Here is a 13789-nt window from a genome sequence, read left to right as displayed (position 1 = left end):
TTAGGTGCTCTTAAATGTGAACTGCCAGGCTTCTACCCTCCTGCTGTGTGTATTTGATTGAATAAAGGTGGTCATGGCATGATTAGTGGTTGATTCCCCTGCAACATAATCCATACTTAGGGATTGATAAGACAATCAAACTCTGAAGAGTTCACCCAGTGTCACCTTTGTTTGTCACTGTAACATCTGGCTTGTTATGATTGAATAATTTCTGGTTTGATACTTCTGAGTATTGGAACAATGGTACTTGGGATTGTGAGTTTTCCTGGAGGTTTAATTGTAGGCCAAGGGGCGGAAGGCCTCCCTTTATATCTCTTAGCTTTCACAGGACCTGGGGTAGGTGGGTAGAGGGTCTTGTGCCTGTCCAAGCCTGTCATGAGGCTGGATGATAGTAGGAGGGCACCATTGCATGACCATAGTACTCACTTTGTTTTTAGGTGTTCAGATCTTGACAAGGAATATCCCAGGGTGAACACATGGGACATGTGGGAAGTCAAGGCCAATGTAGTCCAGATTTCCTCACAAAGGGGTGAGAAACAGTTATATTGGCTACTTAACAATTCACAGTTCACAGCATCACCAAGCTGGGTGATCATACCATCATACCACCCACCCACAGAATGTTCCCACCATCCCAGATGACAACCTGCCCCTTGAAGCACATCCACTCGTACTTCTCCACCACCTCTAGTCCCCAGCATTGTGCTTCAACTGTCTATAAAGTATTCATTCATGGCTGCTCATATACCAGGCAGTGTCTGTCCTTCTACAGTTGGTTGACGTCACTCAGCACAATGTCCTCATGGGTCATTTATGTTACAGCATGGTCCAAAATGCCTAAAATGAGGTTTTCAGCTGAGACCTGAACACAAGGGATCAGTAGTGATTGAGAAGCCGGAGGGACAGATGAAAGCACAGAGATAGACCAGATGTGGAGTGGGCTAGGTAGGTGGAGAATGGGGACAAAATTCGTATGAAAGAGGATTAATGAAGAAAAGACAGGAAACCAGTTTCTGGGGATCTGCAGGGAGGACACTGGCAGCTACAGAGAGATGCTTACTAATACCTGGGTAGGGGCAGCCCAGTAAGATGCAGGCCTGCTGAGGGTGGGTCCAAGGAGAGGGGCAGGAGTTGACAAGCAGGAGCCTGCTATGAGCAAGCTGAGGTCTGGCCTGGTGCCATGGGCAGGGTTCTCTGGCCATTTTCTTGGGTTTCAGGTGGATGGCAACACACTAGTAGAATCAGTCATATTGTGACACAAAAGAGAGTTTGACCTTGGGTACACAACTAGTTTTCTAGGGGACAGGACAGAGTTGGGTCTCTGAATTCAATACATAACAGGTGTCACTGGGAGCTTTAAATTTTCATATTTTTCAGACCATAAGTCCAGCTAGATTCTCTGGAGTGGGACTCATGCACTAGCATTTTGAAGTACATCCTGGTGACTTCCATGTACAGTCAAACTTAAAATCCAGTGGCCCAGGGACTAGCTCATCTCCTGAGCTGTCACACTGAGGGAACCTATGTGCAGAGCCCTGGTCAATTCTGCCCATGTTTCTAGGACCTTTGTCTGTGATACTTCACAGTATGTAGACCACACCAGTCAGAGAAATGGATCAGGGAGTAAAGCCAGATTTTGTGGTTGTTTAAACAAATTCCAACAAAACTATTGAGAGAAGGCCATTTACTTACTATAGAAAAGCCAGACCACTGACTGTTCAGTGTTTCCCATGTTTATAGTACTGGGGGTTAAACATAGGCTCCTGCCTGAGTTCTGCCCCCATCTTCCTTTTACTTTTACTTCAAGGGTTTCACTAAATTCCCCAGGTTGGATTTGAACTTGGAATCCCCCTGCCTCCGTTTCCTGAGTGGCTGAATGACAGGCCTTCATATTGAATGTTTCATATTGAAATTTAGCATAGTGTCCTTGGAAGCCACTTCAGCTAGCTGTTTTCAACATAGGCTTCCGGCTTCCTAATGTGTTCACTTGAACCTGAAATGAGCTGGAAAACTTCCAGAAGCAAGGACGAATCCTAATTTAATTTAAGCACCTGTTCTTACAGATTTGCCTAAGATGAACCCTTACATTTGAGTTTCTTTTATGCACCCACCTGGCGATGGCTTTTTGAATCAAGTCAAACTGCAGCCAATTAGTATTTTGCATAAATAAAATGTGTCGTAATGGGAATTGAGGTCCTTTCTGCCTTGGCTTTTCAGGAGCAAGCTGCAGGGAGGGGTGCTGCGCTAGACCGTTCTTCACATTTGCTGTGTTCTGGTGATGTGATCAGGTAGGGAAGGCCTGCCTGTGAGTCTGTGGTGAACTTCTGGGGTGTAGCTCCTGGCCCATCAATGCTGGCATACATGGCTGGCTTTTTATTCTTTACCCATTAGGCACACAGCAGGCAGAGGTCTCAGATCTTATGCTTCCAGGTGCTGTTCCAAGAGCTTCTATTCAGAGACCAGGGCAGAGAGGGACACTAAGCTTTTTCTAGTGGGTAGGAGAGTAGACCCTCTGTGGACTCATATTGCAGTTCCTCCCACCCGACAGGTTGCTATTTGAAGTGGGGCACCACAGCCTAAATTATCTCATAATGTCTTTAGACAGCCTGTCACCATTCCTCTTCATTCACGTTAGCAAGAGCTCTGGTGATAAGGTTAGGAGAATGGATGAGTACCCAATTCTTTCTCCTGAAAATCATATTAAAATGATCCCAGGCATTGAGGTATAGCAGCTGAGCAAACAGCTCTTCGTAAAATGGTTTCCCCCTTTCCTCCTCCTGAGACCATGGGATAAAAGTCCAAGCCACTGCTTATTTCTGCTATGTTATTTCCCACCTCAAGTTCCTTCTGAATAGGCTTATCTCTTGCTTCCCAGGTATACCCACTCGCTTCTCCTTGGGGAAACTGCCCTAGTATGTCATTTACCTTCTTCTTGGCCCTACTGTGTCTTATTGCACAAGGAGAGGTAGGATTTTCTCTTCTCTCTGAGTTGGGCTTGCTATTACTGAATCTCCATCTAGTTTGCTTTTTTCCCCCAAACACATTCTGAAATATATATGAGTGTGGTAGTTTGGCTTATATGTTTGAATACCTAGTCCGCCACTCTCCCATAGGTGAAACTACTTGGGATGGGTCGGAAGGTATGGCTTTGTTGGGGTAGGTGTGTTACTAGGGTAGGGCTTTGAAATTTCAGAAGACCGGAGTCTCACCAGTGTTCTCTTCCTGCCTTCTGCTTGCAGGTCAGGGTGTGAGCTGTTCCTGCCACTATACTTTTGTTCTGCCATTATGGACTCTAACCCTCTAAAATTGTAAGCGCAATTAAATTCTTTCATTTATAATGTGCCTTGGAAATGATGATTTTTTTTCTTTTTTTGCAGCAAAAGAAAAGTAACAAACCCCACTCCTGGCACCAACTTCTGTCTTAGTTAAGGTTTCTAGTGCTATGATCAATCAGCATGGCCAAGGAAGCTTACAGGAGAAAGGGAGCTAACATGGCCAGAAGGACAGGAGTCCATCATCATCATGGTGATGGAACATGGCAGCAGACAGGTAGACATGGTGCTAGAGAAGCACCTGAGAGCTTACATCCTGATGTATAATCAGGAAGCAGAAAACACATTGTGAATGGCTACAGTCTTTTGAAACTTTAAAGCCCACACCTAGTAATACACCTCCTCCAACAAGGCCACATTTCTAATCCTTCTCAAACAGTTCCATCAACAGAGGGCTAATTATGAATCTACAATGGCTGTTCTCATGCAAACTACCACAATGAGACTGCAAGTTAAGAGTCAGATACAGCCTAGACTGGGTTTGAGTTGCATGTGCAGTATGGCAAACTGTATTCTCTGAGTGAATTTTTAGGGAGAATACTGTATTTGCCATCTCATGCCTATGGATGAGTAGACATGCATATGACTGAAATCAGATGCATCATGGGAAAGAACCTGTGAGTAGAGAAAAGCTTACATAACCTATCTGCTAATCAAAAGAGAGAACCACCCAAGCTATATTCCCAACAAGAAGCTCTTCCTTCTCTAGGACCCTATAAAAGAAAGCCTCAGGTAATAATGGTGGAGGTCCTCAAGCACTCTGCACTTAGGTTCCCACTGCCTCCCTCGACAAAGTCTCTAAAGCTTTTGCTTGTGTCTTGCTCTTCCTAAGACTACTTGCTGCCTTACTTTTGTGCATGCATCTTTCTCAATTTCTTGGAGAAGGCACCAGGAACTGGGAAACAACCAGAGACTCCCAGTTACAGTCAGAAAGGGAATGGGCTCCAGCAAGCTGTCTTTCCTGTGTGTAGCTATTTGTGGTAGTTTGGATAGGAATGGCTCCCCCAAGCTCATAAATTTAAATAATTAGTCATTAGGGAGTGGCCCTCCTTGACAGGGATTAGCAGATGTGGCCTTGTTAGAGGAAGTGTGTCACTGCAGTGGGCTTTGTGGTTTCAGAAACTCAAGCCAGGCTCAGTGGCTCTCTTTCTTCCTGCTGTATGCCAATACAGATGTAGAACTCTCAGCTACCTCTCCAGCACCATGTCTGACTGCAGGCTGCCATGTTTTCCACCATGACAATAATGGACTAAACCTCTGAAACTGTAAGCCAAGCCCTGTTAAATATTTTCTTTTATAATAGTTGTTGCAGTTATGTTGTCTCTTCACAGCAAGAGATCACCAACTGAGACACTATTATTCCTCTTCCCGTTGGAGAAAGCTCTGCCAGTATTTAATCAGAATCTGAATCATCTGGGTTATAACTAATGGAGTCCCTCTCTCTTTCTTCCTCTCTCTCTCTCTCTCTCTCTCTCTCTCTCTCTCTCTGTGTGTGTGTGTGTGTGTGTGTGATATAACACTATAGGGAAAGTGCAGCTATGTGTGCTCTGAGGATGGTTACTGTACAGCTGAAAGAGACATACACAGCTAAAACAGCAGCTAATTACATGAGGAACCAGGGATGAGATGATTGCTATAATTGTGTACAATTAGCTTTTAATCTTAGAAAATCAAGGCCAAAAGGGACTCATACTTAATAGTTTAATGTTTGATTTAAAAAAAAAAGATGGTGGTACAGCAATGGGTGTACCTCATGATGACAGAGGAAGGACATCGGACTTGAAGGAGAACCTGGATAGTGGTCTCCAACTGCTGGCTGCCAATCTTTAGGGCATGCCACTTGCCCCAGTTTCATCTGATATCAGTGTGGAAGAGGGCTTAGAAGCGCTATTTCTTCCATCTATGATTATATTGAATCTAAAATCCTCAAGAGCATTTACAACCAGAAAAATACCTATAGAAAATGGATTAGTTATACTATGGCCATTTTGATTGAAGCAAGAACTATTGACCACATAGGGGAAATAGTTATAGTGAACCTAACATGTTTCACCAAAGATGAAAGTAGAGTCTCCCCCTATGGCAATTAAAAGCCTTAGTGGTCACATTTCCTGAGCTTTCCTCATTCACCATTGCATACAACTTTCCAAGGCTTGAGACTGCCTCCAGGTGGTGAGGGAGGCTCCAGCTGCTTCTCCTGGTACACTCAGCTCTTTTTCTTGAGTTATTTAATCAAACATGGCTTTACTGACCCTTCCTCAACTGATGTGCTATGTCATATGGAATTATTTGTACAGACTTTTCCAGCTCATTGACACTGCAACACACTGTCATCTAAAAACTTATGATTGAGGACTATGTAATCAGGTTACAAAACCACCAAAAGTAGAAATAAAAACACCCTTTCTTGTGTTTTAATTAAGTTTATGATTTTCCCTTGGGCTGCATTCATAGTTGCATCCTTGGACACAAGTGGCATGAGATTAATGTGAAGCAGATTGGAGAATTGTAGAAGAACCCTGATTTCTGTCTTAGTGATAATCATAAGCAGGTTGTGTGTTTTTCAAGATCTTTTTTGGGTCTGGTAATGCTGCAGGAAACACTCCATGGCTGACTCATGCTATTGACACAACACACAAAGAATCAGTGAAGGCGGTGGGAGGAGTCAGAGAAAAGCCAAGCAAAGATTCCTGCAGCCATGACCAGGTCTGCTGGTTAACTGATGTCGCTTGATGGCCTTGTTTTCTGTTCAAATTACAAAGGCCACTTCTAGTTCTAGGTGAGGTTTCAGCCATGGAAGGGCAATTTAGAGTCACCAGTGATGTGTTGGAAATTGAAAACTCTGGTGCAGAACTTGGCCTCCAGCAAATTTTCTGTTCCTGTTGTCGGGAAAGTTGGCAAGAGGAGAATGTCAAGTCTCCTGGTGGACAGCATGGTACATAAGGTATATGGAAGGTGCATCTGGATGACAGGAATGGTGGGTGCTGGTAGCAGCCATAGACACTGGAGGCAGCTGTGAATGTACTGACTGTGATCATAGGACCTTTCCTCGCTCAGCATGAGCCTGGGCAGGTTTCCATTCTGTTACTTTGTAACTAGAACCCAGACCAAAGGCAGGGTCACATCCACACTCACTTACAAGGGTCCTCTTGTCTTGCAGGAGGAATATGGGCACATATCTCCTGGAGATGGAGTTACAGGTGGTTGTGAGATGTATGATATGGGTGCTGGGAACTAGCCAGAGTGCGGGTTTGTATTGCTGTGATGAAACATTATGACCAAAGCAAGTTGGAAAAGAAAGGGTTATTTTGTTTACACTTCCTCTTGCTACAGTCCATTATCCAATTATGATATAGTAGGAACTCAAGGTGGGAACCTTAAGGCAGGAACTAATGCAGAGGCCATGGAGAAAGGATACTTACTGACTTGCTCTTCATGGCTTGCTCAGCCTGCTTAATTATAGAACCCAGGGTCACCTGCCTAGAGATAGCACCACCCACACTAAGCATCAATCAAGAAAATACATCATAGATTTACCCATAGACCAATCTAATGGGGGCATTTTCTCAAGTGAGGCTCTTTTTTTTTTTACCAGAGTGACCTCAGCTTGTGCCAAGTTGACATCAAACCACCCAGAACAGAGATAGACTTGGGCTCACTGTAGTTCATCCTCTTAACAGGTGAGCTATCTCTTAAGCCCCAACATAGTGTATTATTTGCCCCATGGTTATTTGATGTATATCCTGTTGTTTTAAATTGCAATAGAAATGTTGTGTGCATTTTTATATGAAAAATATTGTCAGTGACTTATTTTCCTGGAATAAATATCTACAAATGGAAATCACAAGTCATGCTTATTTTGCATAAATGTGTGGTTAAAGAACATGAATAAGCAGATCAAAGACTTGCACAGAAAGCTAAACACACTGGTGTGCTTGTGATGATGGAAAGAAATTGTACTACACGGTGTCTACTTTGATTCCCAACTTATCAAAGTCAGAATAAAAACAATGCTGACTACCACTACGAATGCACTCTTCCTCATGGTGTGCAGACACCAGAGACCACGAGGAAGCAGCCAGCAGATTCCATGGGAACATTTGTTTTGCATTAATTAAATGCAAAAGATCACTCTTGGAGGGATGAGCATGTTTGGCTATATACGAACTCACTTTGAGGTAGAAGGGTTGAGCTGCTGTTCTGTTGTGCAATAGAGCAGCTACTACTGGCAGTGACTTGCAGTGTGTCCCAAAACACCCAAAAGAGATGATATATCTATGTCCATGTCTATATCTATTAAAATTATCATGCATAGGACCAAATAAATAGCTCAGTGGGCAAAGATACTTGCTGCCATGCCAAGCCTCCAACAATCTGAACAAACACACACACACACACACACACACACACACACACACACACCATAAATATAAAAGTAACTACCATAGAGAAAATCAGTAAGAAAAGAAAAGATTTTTGGATGTAAAATATCACTGCTACTTTTCAGCTACATCTGCCAGTACTTGTGAGCTCAGCTACCTGAGCATGGAGGGAGATGATTGCTAGGTTTGCATTCATGCTTTCCTGGGGACTCAGGAGAGCAGCAGGCCTGAGAACCAAGAGGGCAATGACATACAGATTTACACACACATGTTCACACATGCTTCTCATGGAAGCTGCTCCAAATGGTTGGAAATCATCCCCAAGGCACAGACCTCAATGTCATGAGCAGACTGCTCCATATATGGGCATTATAAACATTAATTCTTAGTCATGATAGTTTTGAAGACTTGTCAAATCTTAATGAATTCCATATTAATAGCATCAGCCCTAAGAACACTTCTTAGGCCATGTACTAAAGTTGAGAAGCTAGATAATTTTTACAATGACTCAAATTCTCAGAGAGTCTAGGCAGCTGCAGGATGTGGTAAACCCCCACGTACTTGCTCTGCCATCTAATTATCCTGTCCATAAAACATGGCCAATCACATCTGCCATGCTGGTAAGGATCAAGGACAAAGCCATGGAGGTTCTGAACACATTTAAAGGTGACTTGTTAAGTCAGTATCATGGGCCCAGCTTATGTGGTTCAGTCTCTCAGCCTCAGAGAGAGCCCAGGTTGCCTGCTTCTTGCCCTTGAGTCCAGGAGCTGGAATGATACAGCTCTGGGTAACTGATGTATCTGTCTTTTCTGACTACATGGGGAGGATGGTTAGTAGTGATGTAACATGAGCACCCAGGAATCTAGCAAGAGAGAATTAATTGCAAGAGAGGGACAGCAGGATGGATAGAGAGGGTGAAGAAGAGATCCATTGTGGGATGGCCAAAGGGGGACAAAAAAGAGACCTACCCTAGGTTACCACGAGTTCCTGGATTCATCTATGCTGGATGCTGAACACTATGCACACCACATATATGGAGGCATGCCCTTCTTGGTTGGTTCCAGTTCTAGACAGGCTTCTGTCTTTCAGAGCTGAAACTTCTGATGACTATGTGCTCTTAGCCCCACTCATTCCCCTTCCTGCCCCCTGGCTCTCTCCATCCCAGGGACTATGGATGAAATAGATCTGCATCCCAGGGCAGATTCTCAACTGTTTCAGGCAACCCCACTTGTCTTTGATGCACAGATCTGTGTGGTTACGGCTCATTGCAGGCTGGCTTCAGCTATTGACACTCTGATTTATGGAGGTGGCGTGGCTGCGTTTTCCACAGGAAAACTTGAGATTTTATTATTTTGGTCACTGAGGGAGTCTCTTGCTGCCATGAGGTGATCCATAAGCCTTTTACAGAGGGCAGCTGCAGAGACGAAGATAAGTCTACTCAGGCAGAAATAGAAAAAGGAATGTCTAGTGGGTAAAGTTATTGAGTGTGTTCAGTCAGGGGCCAGACCAACAGTCTCCGCATATCCTGTCACGTCACTGCCATTAGATGGTAGCTTAACCTGCACATTGACCACAAGGACTCATCAAGAAGGACGGGCAACACTCAAAGCCAAGTCAGGCAACAGGGCCGAGCTACTTCTGCCTGTTGGGTCCTGGTGTACAGACAGTCCAAAGGGGGAATCAAAGATGGCCTCACAAGGGAAACACTAGCAGGCTAGTGTAGACCGAGTCCACTCTGTACGTGTGGTGAGACAAAGGAAAAGACAAGGAGTTGACGGGCCAGCAAAGGCTGCACAGCAGCATCATAGCTGAGCTTCGGAAGGGCTCTCTCCCCTGAGGTCTCTGGGCACCCTGCTCATGGGTGAAAGCACCTGCCTGCCCTGGGGTAACCATGCACTTTTCCTTCATGAGGTGCAAATAGTTAAAGTTTGCACAAAGAGTCTTACTGATACTACATCCAGAGAAGCTGGACACATTCCACACATGGCATTTGAGCAGCCTGGATCAACTCAGGCAAGTTGCAGACAACAGCAGTGACCGGAAAGCTTCATCCTTTTTAGGCCTTTGTGCTCAAGAGCTCTAGGTCTGGAGTCATATCTTGCCATCGAGCTTCATGGTATTTTCCTGCTCTGAGAAGGAGAATCGTCTATATTCTCCAGCCAAATGGCCATACCTTTGGCCCCATTTTGCCTTCTCTCCATGAAGGTGGAGGTCACTGAGCTAGTAGAGACCTGCCTTGTGCATCTAAGTCCTTCTGCAACAGAGCTGTGTGCAGTCTCTCTGCTATTTGCTATATCAGAGAAGCACACACCAGTGAGCCCCAAATAACAACTGCCATTACTGCACACATTTGCTGGGCGCTGAGAGATTTTGAGTCAAGTGTGTTTTACACTCATCTGGCATTTACTGTTCTCCAGACGAGGCTCTGAGCATTTTGCATTTTCATGTAAATAATCATGTGATGTCATATCACAGTGACTCAGCCCTCCCACTGTGGCACTGACAGCCCAGCTAAGCCCGGGCCTTCATGCAAAGGCGAGGAGCTAGGATTTGCTAGGAGCTAGAGTTGAGTCAACAGCTCGAGTTCCCTTGCTCCCTTATCCTAACCCTGCAGAAGGGTCAGAGTCATCCTTACTTTGAAGAAGACAAATGTGGCTCAGGGGTCAGTTGTTTTTGAAGGGCCTGGCTAATTGATAGCAGTATTCACTCTTAGGTCCTGTCCAGGTGCCCTGAGACCAGCCAACTGCAGGTGTGAGCCTTCTTGATACAGTGCAAATGTGACCATGTGCTCCCCATGCTAGTCGCTGCTGCCCCTCTCAGCTGGAAATCTGTAATAAGCAGCGATTACAGACAACACCTGCTCTTAGCACAGCCCAGTGCTCAGTCTCAGAGGGAGAGGGCCTGCACACAGACACAGACACACGACCCTGGAACAGACACAGGGAGAAACAGTGGCTTTATTGACTGCTGGAATATCATCCAAGATGTAGTTGCACCACACACATTTTTCTGTATTGTAACTAAATTCAAGCCTCATCAATTGCTAAGAGCATCCTCTGACTCCAAAGAAGTGAATGGATTTCTGGATCATCCTAAGATGGTAGTGTGTTTGTGGAATATTTGGTGCATTGTCCAAATATGAATAGTCACTGAATTTTAACAAAATGGAAATGTTACCAGGGATATGTCACTCAAGTGTCCCTGGTTGAATAGACTATATTGTACAGGCATGCCATGCATGCTGATGACATCAGGTATGTGACACAAAATAGTGACATTGGGGGTGAGGGGGGTGAGGGGGGTGAAATGGTCACTAGAGATATGAATGAGAATGGTGACACTAGGATTAAGGGGTATATTGGTGGTACTGGGTATGTGATGACAGTGTGTGTGTGTGTGTGTGTGTGTGTGTGAGACAGTATGTGAATGTGACAGTGGATGTATGGGTGGCAGTGTGTGTGTGTCTAAATGACTGTGTGTGTGTGACAATATGTGTGTGACACTGTGTGTGTGGTGACAGTGTGTATGTGTGTGTGGTGGAACGGTGACATTAATCAAGGGAAACTGAGTGCTGACACCAAGGGTGTGATTTGGTGACACTGGAGATGTTAAGTGAGTTGTAGCTGACTTGCCTCCTCCTCCATTGAATTCCCTCCAGGCTCCCCAGTGTGGGACACGCGCTCTGTTCCCCTCCTCTGTGTGAGGAGATGAGCACCATTACTCTGATCCATCTTCAGGGACTCCCCCAGTCTGCAGACCATCAGACCTCTTTGTACTTCCTGTGTCCTGTGGCTCTGCCTCTCTTGATGGGCTCTGCTCATCACCACCATCCCCAGGGAGAAGTCTGGGATCACTATGAATCCCAGATGTCCCCTATCTTGGATATAGTGGCTAAGAAGGGTTTGGAGCTACAGGCTGGGAGGCTGACTTAGTGTTGTTTCTGGTTGCCATGACAAAATGCCTGACATAAGCAACTTAGAGGAGAAAAGGTTTACTTTAAAATATACAGTTCCAGGTTGCAGTCCATCACTGTGAGGAGGCACCCAGTCACATTCAAGTCAAGAGCCAATGAATAAACGCTTGCATGCCTGTGATCAGCTTCTCCCTTCTTTCCATTCAGCCTGAGGTGGCTCCCCACATCCAGGCAAGGTCCTCCCAAGTTAGTTTACCCAATCAAGAAAATCCCTCATGGGCATTTCTGGGAAGAGCTCCCTTCTGAGGTGGCTCTACGTTCTGTCAGGTTGACAGAACCATCCATTGATTAGACATGAAAAGAAGAATGGACAGGAGACTAAAACAGACAACTCACAAGTAAGATATTGACAGGATTAATTCATAGAAAATATCAAATTTACTATTAAAATGCGCATATTTAATTAATTGTGGACTGTAACCACACATAGCTGATTTAAGCAGAGACCGAATTGAATTATACTGGCAAAGGCTTTTTAGAATCAAAAAATTAGCATAATCTCTCTAAAGTGAATGCATGCTCACCTCATCTGGCAGGGTTGCAATCAAAATGGATGATGAGATGTTCAGAGCACATTTTGCAAGTACAAATTAAGAGACTTAAAAAAAAATTGTTGATATTTTTTGACTAGATAATTCCACTTCAGGAGCATTTGGGTACAGGGGTATTCTGTGACTGATAATATGGGATACTATAAATAGTCTGGCTGTCAACAGGAAAACAGCTGGTTAAATTTTCATAAATCTATTCCCTGAAACATTACATAACTATTAAAATTCTGTTTACAACAAGCATTTAATTGTCTAAAAAGCTGATCTTGTCATAGTGGGCAAATGGTTGGGTTATGAAATTAATTATAACTTCAGAAAGTACACGCAGTCCTGGAAACAGGAGAAAGAGAACAAAAATATTAATAGTAACTATGTGTCAGGGCTTGTCAATGTTAAGTGAAGGCTTTTTTTTCATTATATATATGACATATGTCATACATGTCATATATATTCAGTCTGGGGTGGGGGAACTTCACCCACATCCAGGCTAGGTCCTTCCATCGCAGTTTACCCAACCAAGAAAATCCCTCATGGGCATTTTCTGAGTTTTCTTCCAAGGTGGCTCTACATTCTGTCAGATTGACAAAAACAGCCATCACTTGGTTGGGTATGAGGTATCTGAAGGTACTGGGTACAGCCTCCTCCTTCCACAATATTTCTCCTTCCTTTTGTCAGCCACAACACACACAAACACACACACACACACACACACACACACACACACACACACACACACATCTATCTCCTCCATAGAAGAGACACATGATAAACTTTTATCAAGTACCAATGATGAACCTGGTCCCAGGCATGGGAAATGGATGAATGGGCATGCTGTCATACTGAGCTTGTGGCATGTTTATGTGATGGGAAAGACATCCAGATACATTTTCACATTCTTAGGGTGCTGACAGAGCCACAGAATATTATTCTAGAAAGGTGGCTCTAACCTGGACATAGCAGAAACCATCTAGAAGTCATGACGTTTGCACTTCTAGTGTCCCTTCCATCTTCACAGTTGCTGCACTTTCCCTATTGCCTGGCAATATCCAGGGCAGTGGAGCTGACAGTCAGGGTGTTGCAGAGCACTAGATACTCAATGAAAACCTTCAAGGACTAGGGTCTAGGATGACTACACTTATCAACTGAAAGTATGGACAAACAGCAGACTGAGGGAAGGCATGGCAGGGGAGGTAGGGAGAGGAGATGCTCCTGTGGTCTGCTCATAGATACATGTCTTATTAAATCTTACAGCAAGGTGGATTTTGACTAGTGACCTAGGTCCAAAGTCAGCTCCACCACTAACTTGGCAAGAAACCTTGCATGAGCCCCAACCCCAGGCTAATTTCATCTGTGATGGTCTGTTTTGATTGTCAGTTGAATACACTGTAGTATCACTATAGAAGAGATTTTCTGCATTGTGCTGGCCTATGGGATGTCTGTGAGGGATTTTTAATTGGGTTAACTGAGGTGACAAAATCCATTCTGAATGTAAGTTTCATGAGCTGGGTCCCAGACATTATAGAAGTAGAACTTCTGGTAATGGCCGCTCCA

At 44.3% G+C, this 13789-nt stretch overlaps 1 protein-coding gene across 4 annotated transcripts in view; it reads right to left on the bottom strand.

Annotated features, from left to right (window-relative positions):
• The window catches only part of Dpp6 (dipeptidylpeptidase 6), a 910144-nt gene that overhangs the window by 128746 nt on the left and 767609 nt on the right, over positions 1–13789 (bottom strand). The window lies entirely within an intron of this gene.

Source organism: Mus musculus, chromosome 5, assembly GCF_000001635.26.
Source record: "Mus musculus strain C57BL/6J chromosome 5, GRCm38.p6 C57BL/6J".
NCBI lineage: Eukaryota > Metazoa > Chordata > Mammalia > Rodentia > Muridae > Mus > Mus musculus.
The sequence above is the reverse complement of the archived record's forward strand: the minus strand, read 5'-3'. Positions and strand labels throughout refer to the sequence as shown.